This window comes from Chrysochloris asiatica, unplaced genomic scaffold (assembly GCF_000296735.1).
Source record: "Chrysochloris asiatica unplaced genomic scaffold, ChrAsi1.0 scaffold00046, whole genome shotgun sequence".
Classification (NCBI taxonomy): Eukaryota; Metazoa; Chordata; class Mammalia; order Afrosoricida; family Chrysochloridae; genus Chrysochloris; species Chrysochloris asiatica.
The window spans coordinates 13415079-13420379 of record NW_006408564.1 but is presented as its reverse complement, the minus strand read 5'-3'; the positions used below and the strand labels follow the sequence as shown (position 1 = coordinate 13420379).

The window sequence follows — 5301 nt, the reverse complement described above, 5'->3', positions numbered from 1 at the left end:
ATGTCCTCATCTCTGCCTCCACCTCTGTTGTCACTGCTTCTCTGGATAGGGTCCCACATTGTTTCATCCATGCTCTTCTCCCTTGATGGTCCTAGGGTCTTCTGTTCCTGGAATGTAAGATTAACTACTCCCCCTTTTATGTTACAAAACTTTTACCTTTACAGTTGTTACAATCACAATTAGTCTTGATAACAATTACTATTGAATCATAAGAATCTTACCTCTTTTCACCAGACCCATCTAGAAAGGTGAAAACTTTTCAGTGGGGATTCTACATTCCCCTGCACTGCATGTAGAAAACTAGTCTGAAACTAGTGTAGTCTGAAATGAAACTCCCTCTTGAAAACAAGTAAGCAAGCCAATTTGTGCCTTTGTACCCCCTTGCCCCCCATTTTAGGTAGGCAGTATCTAAGCTGCCTATCCTTATTAACCTTGTATACAGAGGGGATAGGATTGATCCTTGATGTGAAGATTCCTTCCGTCTCAATTGATATTTTGAGCTACTACATCCATAACATAGGTCAAATTCATCAAATTGTAGCAATTGACACTTTATCAAATTGTTTCCTGTATCAAATTTCTTTATTTTCCTCTAGTTGAGTTCTGATCATCAAGCCATTGAAGATAAATCAAATGGGTACTATCTGCAAGTTTGGGTGTTCTTGTGCATCTCCCCTCACTGGACATTTCAGTTTCAGTTATCAGCTGGACATTTCAGTTTCAGCTCTAGCCCTCCATGGCTAAGTCCTTGTCCATGGGCTCAGGAGTCCCCAGGTCTCACCACATTTTGGGCCAACTAGCCCTTCTTCTCTCTCATTTCCAGATTTCCAGGTCAACGGGAGTCTATAGAACATGGTAGAGCTCAACCCATACCTTTGTTGCTGCCTTTCCCCCCAGTTCCATTCACAAGAAGAACAACATAGTCACCAGCAAGCTTACATGCCTGCTCATGTGTTCTCTTTGAGTTTCAGTCTTGGAGAGGGTCCATTGTTACCTTGAACCATTTTCCCCTCCACTACCAGCACAGTCAAGATCATTCTTAATCTGGTTCTATTTCCTCTTCTCATGCTCCAGATTGCTACTTGATAGATCCTTCTCATTATCTGGATATCAACTCAAATACCTTGGAGATTTGGATCCTAGCTTGGAGAAATCTTCCTTGACTGCACTTTGTCCAATTACCCAAATTTATATTCTTCCTGGCATTCATTGCAATGCAACATTAGTTACTTGGTTTATATTATCGCCACAAGAACTGGTGCATTTGAATTATGGTGTTGACAAAATATACTGAATATATTATATAGACTGCTAGCAGAATGAACGAATGTGTTTTGGGAGACTACATCCTGAATGCTCCTTGGAAGTGAGGATGGCAAGACTTCTTATGTCCTTAGGACACATTATTAGGAAGGACCACTCCCTAAGAAGGGCATCATGCTTGGTAAAGTAGTGAGTCAGTGAAAAAGAGTCTCTCTCAATGAGATGGACTGACACAGTGGCTGCAACAATGACCTCAAGCAAAGCAATGATTGTGGAGATGGTGCAGGTCTGGGCAGTGTTTTTGTTGTTCATGGAGCTGCTTTGAATCTGAACGAACTCAATGGCACTTCACCTCAGCACATCTCCAACACCGAAGAAAATTGCCTGATAAGGATTTGGGTGCTTCTAAATGCTTGTAGAAAATGCAATGAAAAGATAATGGAATTTTTCCATGAACTTTTTGAAACCCCCTAGTAGTAGGTATGCAATACATTTTCAATGAATGAATGAATGAATGATTGCAAGACAGGAAAGTTCTATAAATTATGGTAATCATGAAGAGTCACCTAGCTAAGTAGGTGATCAGGTCAACAGTAGACATATGTGCATAGATCTTTTTCTGTAACTTGAATATAAATTCATGAACACCATAAATCTTACTTTATATTTCTCTGACTCTTCTTCTGCCAGTACATAACACCATATTCTTATAGTTCTTACATTACTGTATTAAATCAGTGAAAGTATGCACAACAAAACAGGTTCCCACTCAACAATTTCTACACATAATGTTCAGTGACACTGGTTACTTCACATTGTGTCAACATTTTCATTAGTTCTATCCTCGTTGTTCCATTACCATTATCTTACATGGCACTGTATCTGGTACTGTAATGGTTATGAGGAGTCCAGTTGCTAACCTCACGGTCACCAGTTTGAAACTACCAGCCATTCCATGGGAGAAAGATGAGGCTTTTTGCTCCTATAAAGATTTACAGCCTTGGAAATCCTATGCAGGGCTGCTCTGAGTTGGAACCGACTCCATGGCACACCATCACCACCATATTTTAACTACAAAAGACGCTGGCTAAACTAAGGTTATCTGACATTCAGAATCTAGAACAGAGACTCTGTAACTTGTGAGCCCTTCAGTGGTTGAGCATATCACACTGTATTCCAAATTTTAAATTGCATTATCTGTTACCTCTTCTAGTTATTGACCTTCTTAGGATCTCTTTCTCTTGTGTATTCCAGATGTTTGATGAGCAAATGAATGAGTGTCATGTATGACTACTCTTTCCCAGCTTCTCAGCCAAAGAAGTTAGCCATCATTGTACCATATCTTACTGTGCAGAACCTAGAAGATGCCAGGAGAATAAATCAATATATCTACAATGAATGACTCCTGGCACTGTGTTTTTAACAGATGAGGAAGTCTTTTTAGAATTTAGTCTGTTTCTGCTGAACAGCTGTTGAGGGGCTCTGAGCATCTACAGGACCTGCTTCTCAGTTTCTTCAGCTGAGACATCAGGAACCTAAACTGAGGACAGCAATCCAGGCCATTTGGATTCTAGTCTTGATTCCACCATTTCTGGCATCTGGGAGTTTCCATAAGGGAAACCACTTTGAACCTCAGTTTGCTCATCTCTAAAGGAAAAGAAATAATTCCAGCCTTTCTAACGCTGCTACCAGAACTAGAGTGGAAAATTTTAGGGAATGCCAAGGCACTCAGCAATCAACATAAATAGTATTTTAATGCACTATTAAAATTAAATTATTCACAGTGAACAAAATATCAGCATTTTAAAATAAAGACAGGATCAATCACAATGCCATACCAAGCCGTATTGGAAGCCTGAGCAAAAGGAAAAAACAAAAAAAAGCATTAATCGAGATGATGCTTTTGAGGGACTTAGCAGAAAGCCTTGCAAATAATAAGAATATAATGAATGTAAACTAGTATTACTACATAAACAATTTGCAAGGTTTCTTCTGCTTCAAAAATTGCTTAGCTACTAATGGTCCCCATCATTTGAGTCTTTTAAAAATGGCACCTACTAACTGAATTTTATGCAAAGATTCTGTAAGATTGGTGCAATGCCCACCATCTTTCTATAAAAATATTGTAGAATTAGTGCTAGGGGAGAAATAAGCTACACCTGAAACCTTTTATATGAAGTTAGGATACAATTAAATATACTAACCTGCTAAAATAATTTCAGAGCAAACGCAATTCTACTTTAAGCCAGCATATATAAGCACAAATAGCCACCGGTTGTTTTTGTCACCTAAGTACCACCCACTTGAGTATGGAGTCCACCCACTCAAGGAATATATATTGAAGGCATATTATATTCCGTTGCTCTGAGCTTGATTCTGGACATAGAAAGAGGAAAGCAGTGTGAAATCTGACCTTGGAGTGCTCTAATGGGGAGATGAGCCATGCCTGCAAACATGGGGTTGTGCATCACATGCCAAGCCTAGATCCCAGGAAAATATAACGTACAGTACAAAGACTTGCAATGGGAAATAATTTCATAAGAATTATTACAAAACGTCTAGATACTTATTCAGCGCCTCTCCATTTAACACTTTCTATCCATTAAAACTGACCTAAGCAAATTTAAAAAACACTTAAAAGGCATTATGTAAATAGTTAGTGAATAATAAAAGGCCAAGTATAGTCATTTGTGTCTTAAAATGTTGACATTTGCCTTGGTGGAAGAATTATGGCAAGGATCCCTTGACGTTGCACAAAATGCTCTGGCCCCAAAAGTGTGCTCTTCAGTAGAAGAGTCTCCCCTCTACACCTTCATTGTGGAAGTGAGATGCAGATGGGAGCTGGCTGGAAGAGAGCAGTTTAATGCAGGTCCAAGAGAAAGTCATACCTTCTTTAAATCCCTCTTAAAGGTAATAGTGAAGAAATGAAGCATCCACTGCATTTTACTGCTGGTAGGATTTAGGTGGTAGAAGTCTTTGAACACTCCTGCTGAGGGATGTATGTGTGTGGAGTGCATAGGTTGCCTCCCTGACAGATGTGGAGAACGGAGGCTTATTTCACTGTTACTCCCACTGTCTATAAGCAATATAACAGGACCCATGTCTTCATGGTGAACCAAATTCTCCTTGTCATCACAGGGCCACAAAGTCAGTGAGACCAGAGATAGAGCGGTGACTGCTGAGCCCATGGTTCACTACCACCTCACGTTTCAAAATCTGGATTAAACACTCCAGTTTTTCATAGTCCATCAGTGGCACAAATGGTTACGTGTTCAACTACTAAAGAAAAGGTTGATGGTTACAATCCACTCTGAGGCTTGCCTCAGGAGTCAGGCCTGGCTAACCGCTTCTGAAAAGTCATAGTCTCAAACATCCAATGGAACAGTTCTCCTCTGTACATATGGGGTTGCTATGTATCCGAACTGACTCCATGGCAACTGACAAAAACAACACAGTTTTGCATGAACAGCTCCTCGAGTTTTAATGCCTGTAACTGACTTTAAATTACATCAGCAGAGATGGAAAAAAAAAAAAAAAAAAAAAAGAAAGTCAACCCACTACCATCAAGTTGCCTCTGATTCTGAGGTTCTGAGGTTCTGAGAAGGTAACTTTTTATAGGAGCACAGTCTCATCCTTCTCTCAAAGAGCAGCTGCTTTCAGTTAGCAGCCCATTACCTAACTCACAGGGTCATAAACGGTTGATTAATTTAAGCTGCACACTAGGGACAGTCTATCTAATTGAGAATATACTCCAGAGATGGTCAGCTTGCATTTATTCATAAGGCCATAGTCCAGATGAATGTACCACTGTACTTCACTTTATCCTTCCTCCATTGTGAAGATTTCCCAATTAGCATAATAAATATTAGAAGTGGCTTTTCATTGGTACAATGACTTCTGCTTAAGATACATTTGTTGTTGTTAAGGGCCGTCGAGTCAATTCCAACCCATAGCAACCCTGTATAGGGTTTCCGAGGAGCAGCTGGTGAGCTTGAACCACCAACCTTTCAGTTCAAATGACTTTGCAGTCTGACGCAT

The 5301-nt window shown here is 39.8% G+C and overlaps 1 pseudogene; it reads left to right on the top strand.

Annotated features, from left to right (window-relative positions):
• Window positions 1-2665, top strand: part of LOC102822823 — a 36412-nt pseudogene extending 33747 nt beyond the window's left edge.
• The last annotated feature ends 2636 nt before the right edge of the window (window positions 2666-5301 follow it).